The following is a 10786-nucleotide window of genomic DNA, read 5'->3' on the forward strand; positions in this document are numbered from 1 at the left end:
TCTCGCCCGGAAAAGGGTGGAGTGCCAGGGAGGAGATCTTGCCCCAAATGGAGGAGTTCAAGTACCTCAGAGTCTTGTTCACGAGTGAGGGAAGAGTGGATCGTGAGATCGACAGGCGGATCGGTGCGGCGTCTTCAGTAATGCTGACGCAGTATCGATCCGTTGTGGTGAAGAAGGAGCTGAGCAGTAAGGCAAAGCTCTCCATTTACCGGTCGATCTACGTTCCCATCCTCACCTATGGTCATGAGCTTTGGGTCATGACCGAAAGGACAAGATCACGGCTACAAGCGGCCGAAATGAGTTTCCTCCGCCGGGTGGCGGGGCTCTCCCTTAGAGATAGGGTGAGAAGCTCTGTCATCCAGGGGGAGATCAAAGTAAAGCCGCTGCTCCTCCACATCGAGAGGAGCCAGATGAGGTGGTTCGGGCATCTGGTCAGGAAGCCACCCGAACGCCTCCCTCGGGAGGTGTTTAGGGCACATCCGACCGGGAGGAGGCCATGGGGAAGACCCAGGTCACGTTGGGAAGACTATGTCTCCCGGCTGGCCTGGGAACGCCTTGGGATCCCCCGGGAAGAGCTGGACGAAGTGGCTGGGGAGAGGGAAGTCTGGGCTTCCCTGCTTAGGCTGCTGCCCCCGTGACCCGACCTCGGATAAGCGAAAGAAGATGGATGGATGGATGGATGGACATAAATATTTAATCTCGTACTTCGAGTATGTTTAACTGTAAGGTGCTATCACATTGCCCGTTTGGCTCACACGGGAATGAAGTTAGTTGATGTAACGGCCTTTGACCCTGCTTACATGCTGTAAGCTTTATTTACATTTTAAAAGAGCTGACATGTTTTCCAAGTCCATTACACTGTAGCACACTACAATAAATAACAGCAATTACCCAATATAACTGATAAATAGGGAAACAACTTCCCTGGTGTAATTTGACATTTTATTGGCAATGAAAGATTAACCTTTACCTATATAGAAGCAGTAGTGTGACTCGGCATTATTTAATCAGCAACGCGATCCAAAACCATGGATTGGAATAAATTCCCCACGTTGCACTGCGACTGTGACGTCTGAAGCGTCGCGCTTTTATGACGTCAGGCATAAAACGGCTTCCATGCAGTTGGTACGTACGTGCTTTAATGTGTCTCTACTACTATCCGAGGTAATCCTTCTCTTGTTTGAGTAATCTTACTAATCTTGCATCCTTATTTTACTCTCTTAAGACTGACACTTCGCCATGAGAGCCAAGGTATGTAAATACATTTCCCTGTATGACATAAATGACTCTTATTTGACGCTTACGTTTGCTTGCTAGTAGCTAGCTTGCTAACTCGATTAGTGTGTCGACCTTTTTGGTGCTGTGTAATGATTTGTCGTGTTTTAATTCGAAATGTACGTAGATGGTAACGAATTAAACGTTTATATAAAAATTTTTTTAACATGTTTGGTTTTCTTCTTGCGTAGTGGAGAAAGAAGCGCATGCGCAGGTAAGAAGTCACGCTTAGCCACACTGCCGGATGTTTTTTTCAATCCAAATTAACCTTTAATGTCATGACATAGGCTGAAGCGCAAAAGGAGAAAGATGAGGCAGAGGTCCAAGTAAGCTGTCTTCTGGGGTTCGTGGCTGTGATGTTAGTCAGTACCCGGTGAGAAGAGAGTGCAGCCAGGACGGCCTTCATGTTGGACTCCTTCCATCAGCATGTCCGCACGAGGCACGAGCTGCTCACCAATGTCTGCAGGTCGGAGGACTGTTTTTTGGTGATATTCTGGACTCTGGTTGTTCCTTTTTGACTGTTCTTTTCAATGTTCAAACTTTTTTTATGCTTTGATTAAAGGTTTGGGTGTTTTTAAAACAATAGCAATTGGTTGAGTGTTTACTATTGATCAATGGCGGGCCGTGTGTTTCCCACCTTCAGTGATGTCCGACTTCAATAATTACCTCTCAAAATACCATAATTGATGTCACCACATGATCATTGCTGGAGAAATACTCTACAGCAGTGGTCCCCAAATTACGGCCCGCGGGCTGGATCCGGCCCGCCAGCGTCCAAAATCAGACCCTCGGGAAGTCCCAAGTAATAAAAAAAAATTGTCTTTTCTTATCCATTTTGTACCGCTTGCTACTCGCGGTGTCTCCTATCCACTCAGGCAAATCATATTGTCTAAAAATGCATTTTCTCATCGATAATGTGACATCGCGAGCGTGGAAAGTGCGCTATATATATCTAATAAAAAAATATAAATATATATACACACATCCCGGCCAAATTGTTTTAACCCGATGCAGCCCCTGAGTCAAAAAGTTTGGGGACCCCTGCTTTACAGGAACACATTTACGCCCCACTGGGCATTGAATCACAACAGTATACAAAACGGGTTATTTTCTGATCAATTAAAACATACCGGTACTGTAAATTTATTTGCTTGGCTTATGCAAATTCCAGTCAAAGTTAGATTCAAAGTACACACTTCTCAAAGATATATTAACTGCCCTGACCACATGATGGTGACAAATACACATGTAACAATGTTAATTAAATGACAAAGCATGACACACTTTAACAAGAGTTGACAACTTTTAGTTGTAACAGAACAGCTACTGTAACAACTTGCAATCTGATTGGCTATTGCAACTGTCTCTCAACTATGTTCTCAAATGTATCCACTAACGGTCCGATGAGTATCCAATCACAGGACGTGTAAATGTCACGTTCAACCATAGGCCATCTAGAACAGTGGTCCCCAACCTTTTTGTGGCTGCGGACCGGTCGACGCTTGAAAATTTGTCCCACGGTTTATTTTTTAAATGTTTTTTTCATAAAGAAATACAATCATGCGTGCTTCCGGACTGTATCCCTACATTCTGTATTGATCTATATTGATATATAATGTATATATTGTCTTTTTTATGTAGATTTAATTAAAAATATACATTTTTTTTCTTAAATTTCTTGTGCGGCCCGGTACCAAGTGGTCCGGGCCGCGGCCCGGTGGTTGGGGACCACTGATCTAGAAGGCCTTACTGACAACTCGTGATCTGATTGGCTATCGCAACTGTCTATCACTGCATGTCCCCGATCACTTAGGTGCACGGACGCCTGCATTGTTGATTCTGAAGGCGTCTGGCAGATTTGGTACAGCATGGCAACATAAGCTAGCTGAATTCTGATTGGATACAAACTAAAACTAAAAACAACAGCGCTGGAATGAACATATGACATGAGAGTGTGAATACTTTTAGATATTTAGGGAAAGTAAATTAAAAATTAATTTTATCTTTAATTATGATCATGATTTTTGGTTATGTTAGGCCAGCAGAGAATGCCTGACGGCACACCACTGCTATTTATACTCTATAATGTACACATAGACTTTTGAGTCCCCGATTGACTGTTTAGTTTACAGTTGTCTAACTCAAGACCTGGGGTCCATAGCCGGCCCACCACATTATTTTATGTGGCCCACAAGCCTTGTAATACACATCAAAGTATTTTGTTTACTAAATGTTTGTTTTCTGATAGTAAAATATACATGTACTGCATACAATTGTATATATTTGTATTCAATACTATCTAATATAACAAATATACATTTTCTTTACTAAAATAAAAAATACACAAACATGCTTAGCTTATGTATAAATCTGTAATAATAATGTTATGTTAATGTAATGTTAGTTATATTTGTATACATTTAAGTTGGAATGAAGTAATCCAATAAAAATGAACTAGTTTTTTCGTGTTTCCTAATATGGTAAAATATATTAACATTGCAAATTTTCTGTTAAAAATAAGTGACTTATTATTTCAAAGAAAGGTGTCCATTAAATTGTATATTGTAAATGACAATTGATTTTACTGAAGAAAAAAACAAACTGGTGCTGTTTTCTATTTACAGCAATAAACCACAAAAACAACCACCATAGAATTTGCAAATAAAAACCTTAGCGCTCACCAGAATTCTGCCGTTAAAAAACCCAGTTTTTCTGTTTACAGTAATACACCGTTACAACCATATAGTTGAAACGTGAAGTGGCAGAATTTTACAGTAATATGCTGTTTTAAAAATAAATAAAAAAACATTCTTTTATACATTTCTGGCGACTGAGCAGCCAGTCTACAGATTTTTTTACGCCGTACGTAAAAATAAATAAAAAGTGTGTGTGTGTGTGTGTGTATACTGTATATATATATATATATATAGGTCATTCCTTACATATATTTATATTCATATGTTACTCACTGTTACAAGCAGCCCTCTGAGAAAAGTCATAACTGCGATGCGGCCCTCAAGGAAAACAGGTTTGAGTCGTTTGACAGCCTTGAATTAGGTAATCTAAAAATATTGAATTAGTTACATTTTGAGGTTTAGTGTAATCTATGCATTACATTTAATAATAGGTACTTCATACAGTCAGAAGCCAAACATGTCAAACCGTTTTCCCCTCAAGTATATGGTGTCTAATGCTAAAATATGGTAATATTTTGTAAATTATGAATGTTTTTCTCAAATGTCAAACGTACAAGCATCCCCAATAACTTGCAGCAAGCAAGCGCTTTTCAGTCATTTTTAGGCAAGCCGTCTATCGCTCATGAAAACATTGGGAGGAAAACAAAACAAATGTTTTCGAGGGTTGTTTTTTTTTAGCAGACATTTGGTCAGTCTTGCTTGTATGTAAACAATGTACAAATTTAGCACTGGTCAATTCCTCAAAACATCTCATGATTTGAATTGCTGTGGGAATGTTGTAACCTTAGTTCAGAGCTCATTCAACACAACCTGTGTCCCCTGTAGAAGGAAACTCTAGTTTAGTTTGGTCCCAAATCGATTTATGCTTTCCCTCAAGGTGGACACTGCACTTCAATATAACTACTGTAGTTTGAGCTCATATGTAGTTTCTAGGAGAACTATGTAGTATCTGAAGGTGCTTAAAGGAACTCCTGAAACTTTGAAGGCAGAGGATTTCAAAGGTGAGGTGCTAGAAGACTTCATGTTAGTGCACAGCACCTTGAAAACTGCAAGAATGATGCAATATTTAATCAGATTCATGGGGATTTGGGGAGGCCACAACCTTATCTCACTGCGCCACAAACTTATAAAAAAAAAAGCCCCCCCCCACAATCTTGATCATTAGTGTGCAAAATACTGAAATGAGGCCTATTAAATTTTACATGTCATGAGTTTGACCTTTCAAAAATTACTTGTTATGATTTCCTCATCACAGCACTTAAGACTGAATTCTGCTTCTTTTTCTCCTTGTGTTGTAGTTGCTGCTTCTCAGCTGACAGGCATGGTCACCATGTGAGCTGTTTCATTTGTGCAAGTCACTATAGACCTTCTGGACACAGAATTGAAACTAATCTGCCAACATATCTGCAGCTTCCTTCCTTAAACCTGACTTGTCTTTACAGTCTTTAAATTTGGGTTTCTACATAACAGCTACAAGAATACTACACATTTTCTTTTGTCATATTTACTGTGCATAGAGATAGAAGTGACACTGGTGTATAACGCACTGCTACTATGGAAAAACCCACCAATTAAGGAGTTACGTTATATCAATTTTAGATGGTAGAAAATACATAAATATACACTATATTGCCAAAAGTATTTGGCCACCTGCCTTTACTCACATATGAACTTGATGTGCCATCCCATGGAATTGTCCAAAATGTTTTGGTATCCTAGAGCAGTGGTTCTCAAATGGGGGTACGCATACCCCTGGGGGTACTTGAAGGTATGCCAAGGGGTACGTGAGATTTTTTTTAAATGTTCTAAAAATAGCAACAATTCAAAAATCCTTTATAAATATATTTATTGAATAATACTTCAACAAAATATGAATGTAAGTTCATAAACTGAACATCAAATCAAGTAGGCTATTCCATTCATTACCATAAACCCAGAGTTTCCCCCCATGCCATGATGGTTTGACCCTCACTAAAATGTCTGTCAAAAAGAACTGTGAAAAGAAATGCAACAATGCGATATTCAGTGTTGACAGCTAGATTTTTTTTGTGGACATGTTCCATAAATATTGATGTTAAAGATGTATTTTTGTGTGAAGAAATGTTTAGAATGAAGTTCATGAATCCAGATGGATCTCTATTACATCCCCCAAAGAGGGCACTTTAAGTTGATGATTACTTCTATGTGTAGAAATCTTTATTTATAATTGAATCACTTGTTTATTTTTCAACAAGTTTTTAGTTATTTTTTATATCTTTTTTTCCAAATAGTTCAAGAAAGACCACTACAAATGAGCAATATTTTGCACTGTTATACAATTTAATAAATCAGAAACTGATGACATAGTGCTGTGTTCTACTTCTTTATCTCTTTTTTTCAACCAAAAATCCTTTTCTCTGATTAGGGGGTACTTGAATTAAAAAAAAAATCACAGGGGTTACATCACTGAAAAAAGGTTGAGAACCACTGTCCTAGAGCATTCAAAGCTCCTTTCACTGGAACTAAGGGGCCAAGCCCAACTCCTGAAAAACAACTCCACACCATAATTCGTCCTCCACCAAATTTCACACAATGCAGTCCGAAATGTAGCGTTCTCCTGGTAACCTCCAAACCCAGACCTATACCTTATAAATAACTTTGATTAGAACATTTTAGGTTTTCAAAAAAGGTAACCATGATCATCAAAGATAACACATCAAAGGTTGACATATTTCACTTGGTATGTAATAAGATTATATCACATATTAGTTTCACATTTGAAGTTGGAATTGCTGAAATGAATATAAGTTTACACAATATTCAAAAGTGACTTTCACCTGTACATGTTGTGTACTTGGCAGGTAACAAAACACTAAACCAGGGGTGCCCAAATGTTTTGCCTCCAATGGCCAAAATGAAATGTGCCAATGGGCCCCATTTTGTGTGAAGTCAATGGATGACCAGGTGTCATATGAAATTTTACCCTAAACATATTCCTAGCCTCTTCCTGCTCTGTCACTTATAAAATGTCACTTAGTGCCGGTGTATGTACTTGGTGCAAGCTCAGGAAGGATTGCAAATTAATGTTTTGAAATATATTGAACAATTTCTTTCCATGAATGTGGTTAAGAAGAAAACATGCATTAAGTTAATTTTTAAATAGGAAAGTCGTTTTTACATAAACAAAGAGTGAATTATTTTTGTAGGGGTTTGGGGTGCCGCCAAATCAAATTCTGCTTCGGGCCCCAATTTAGCCAGGGGCCTTGCAGACATGCCATGAATGATTGTGTGAGCTTGAAAGTGGTTAGTATGAATCAGTGGCGGGCCGTGCGTTTCCCACCTAAGCCTTCAGTGATGTCCGACTTCAATGATTACCTTTCAAAATACCATCATTTATGTCCCCATGTGACCATTGCTGGAGAAATACTATACAAAAACACATTTACGCCCTACTAGGCAATAAATCACCTCGACAGTGTACAAAAAGGGTAATTTTCTGGCGCATTTAAAAAATCAATAAACCCGCATCAGCAATTAAAACATATCTTATGTGGTACTGTCAAAATTAAAATGGAAAAAAAACATATTAAACGTGAAAAAAATAAGAAATAGAATATTTGAACTTACAATTTGTAGCACCCATTCTACTTCGTATAGCCCCTCACAGTCGGTTGATTCGAGTGGAAATGGCGGGCATTTCCCCATTTCATCGCCGACATCGTCTCACAAGATGTAGTTTCTCTTTAAATATCCTTGAAAATTACCTTGCAAATATATATCTGCCACCTAATCAACGTTTTGTTCTCCTTCTCTGTGGGTCAACACTTCCCGCTTCCTGCTAAATTGCAACTTGTGAATGGATACTCACTTTGGAATGACAAGTGAGTATCCAAACACAGTCTCGTTAAGATCAGGCTACCTAGATAGGCTACTATCAACAACTTGTGATCTGATTGGCTATCGCAACTGTCTCTCAACTCTTGTGTTCTCAAATTCATCCACTAACGGTCCCGGTGAGTATCCAATCACATGACGCATAAATGTCACGTTCAACCTTAGGCCAGCTAGAACAGTGTTTTTAAACCTTTTCTGAGCCAAGGCACATTTTTTTCATTGAAACAATCTGGAGGCACACCACCAGCAGAAAACATTAAAAAATTAAACTGAGTAGCCGATATTGACAATAAAAAGTTATTCTCGCAATTGTTGGATATGACTTTAAACCATAACCAAGCATGCACCACTATAGCTCTTGTCTCAAAGTAGGTGTACTGTCACAACCTGTCACATCACGCTGTGACTTATTTGGAGTTTTTTGGTATTTTCCCGTGTTTAGTGATTTAGTTCTTGTCTTGCGCTTCTATTTTGGTGGCTTTTCCTCTTTCGTTGGTATTTTCCTGTAGCAGTTTAATGTCTTCCTTGAACGCTATTCCCCGCACCTGCTTTGTTTTAGCAATCAAGAATATTTAAGTTGTGCGGGCGCTATCCTTCTTTGTGGGGACATTGTTGATTGTCATGTCATGTACGGATGTACTTTGTGGACGCCGTCTGCTCCACACGCTGTAAGTCTTTGCTGTCGTCCAACATTCTGGTTTTGTTTACTTTGCAGCCAGGTCAGTTTAAGTTTTGTTCTGCATAGCCATCCCTAAGCTTCAATGCCTTTTCTTAGGGGCACTCACCTTTTGTTTATTTTTGGTTTAAGCATTAGACACCTTTTTACCTGCACACTGCCTCACGCTGTTTCCGACATCTACAAAGCAATTAGCTACCGGCTGCCACCTACTGATATGGAAGAGTATTTCACAGTTTCACGAGCTCTAGACAGCACCAATACTCAACAATGGCATATTTGCGGATTATAATTACTGGTTTGCAAAAAATATTTTAAGTCAATTAGGTGAAATTACATAATCTCCCACGGCACACCAGACTGTATCTCACAGTGGTTGAAAAACACTGAGCTTGAAGGCCTTACTGACAACAACTCGTGTCTATCAACTGTACGTCCCCGTTCACTTACAGTGCACAGACGCCCGCATTGTTGATTCTGAAGGCCTCTGGCAGATTTCGTACAGCATGGCAACATAAGCTAGCTGAATTTTGATTGGATACAAACTCTAAACAAAAAACAACAGCACTGGAAAGAGCATAATATGACATTAAGAGAATATGACTAATTTTAGATATTTAGGGAAAGTACATAAAAAAATTACTTTTATCTTTAATTATGGTCAGGATTTCTGGTTATGTTAGGCCAGCAGAGAAGGTCTTGCTGGCCCTGATGGCACACCACTGGTATGAATATGTAATACATTTAAGAAGTCTTTCCTTTTGTATTGCTAGTGAGCAGGTGGCTTATTTATGATTGACTGACTCCAAAACAAATCCTGTAAATAGTGTCATGGTCTGTGTGAGGAGATCGCCATGTTTGCAGAGTAAAAGACCAACAAACTTTACGCCCTTTGAGCAAATACGGCTAATTTGGCTTTTCAGACGCAACTCTTTCACTGCCTCAAGTGAAGGTAGTGCAGCTGGGACTGGTGCATTAACATTGCATTAGTGATAATGCATTATAAATAAGAGCTGTAACACTGTCAATATATACCAGGATTTCACAGCATTTAACAGTATTGTTTCAAAGTATCATTCTGTCAGCAAAATGTACTGTAACATTACAACACATGACTGTAAAAAAATTGCCCTTATATTTCACAGGGATGAACTGTTGACTTCACAGTAAAATACTGTAATCAGATAGTCCTCTGTAATATCACAATAAAATACTGTGAATTCAAACATATTTGTCTCTCAAGGGGTTTCAACAGCTTGTGCAGTCGGTGCACAGTATGCTGTTAAAACAAGAGAGTATGACATTACAACTGTGAAGTTAAAGCATTTAGTTCTAGCTTCGGGAATATTTTATATTAGTTGTTGTGAACAAAATTATCACGGTTTTAATTGTTATCGTGGTATTGTTGAATGTGCTCAAAAAGTACTTATACACACACTGCAATACTTTGACCAAGTTTTTCTTTTTAAATAACTAAAATAAATAGGCCCACTGTTAGAAATCCCACTATTGTGTATGCTTTGTGTTTCTTATGCTTCACTGTTGGGCATTGTGGCCTCCCACTCTGTTCAGTGGTCCTTAAACGCACCTTAAAAACACATCCGTCTGGTATTCCTCAAAGTGTCAATCACTCTGTTTAAGAGAGTGTTACGGAGGCCAGCCTGTGTTGCTGGGCCATGTGTACGTTGGTAAACCCTCACTCCCTGACGACCTTAAGAGCAGTACTGGCTAATAGGTTGATAGCCCAGGCTTTTAGCTCAGTAGCCAGCACACTTGTCTCTCATGCAGACAACCCATGTTCTAATTACGGGCAGTACAGAAAATAGCAGGGACTGAACCAGGCGGGTTAAAAGTGCACAGCTCGGAGGTTCAGTGTGCAAACTCTAGGCCCGGGGGCCAGATCTATGGAAGTAAAATTGTCTCACATCAACTTATATATATCAATATGATATTAATACATATGCATATATTAATAAATATACAAATACAAATGTGATATACAAATAAATAAATAATTTGTATAAATAAACGCGTAGTTGTAAATATATTTTTGAGATTTGAAAATATATACAAATAAAATGTATGAATATAAAAATGTGACATACAAATAAATCAAGAATTTCTATAAATACACGTGTATTTGTAAATATATTTTTGAGATTTGTATACAAATATGCTTGATTTTGTATTTGTATTTGTATTGAATTTGCATATGTGGATCGCTTTTTTGCTTTTGTGTCGATGAGACATTCCTACCACAAACCAG

The 10786-nt window shown here is 38.6% G+C and overlaps 1 long non-coding RNA gene across 1 annotated transcript; it reads left to right on the forward strand.

Annotated features, from left to right (window-relative positions):
- Positions 1-1117: 1117 nt before the first annotated feature.
- On the forward strand, positions 1118-1860 carry LOC133653011 (uncharacterized). Its single transcript, XR_009826640.1, has 3 exons — positions 1118-1251; positions 1467-1489; positions 1563-1860. It is a non-coding gene; the product is annotated as an uncharacterized LOC133653011 (long non-coding RNA).
- The last annotated feature ends 8926 nt before the right edge of the window (positions 1861-10786 follow it).

Source organism: Entelurus aequoreus, linkage group LG07 (assembly GCF_033978785.1).
Source record: "Entelurus aequoreus isolate RoL-2023_Sb linkage group LG07, RoL_Eaeq_v1.1, whole genome shotgun sequence".
Taxonomy (NCBI): domain Eukaryota; kingdom Metazoa; phylum Chordata; class Actinopteri; order Syngnathiformes; family Syngnathidae; genus Entelurus; species Entelurus aequoreus.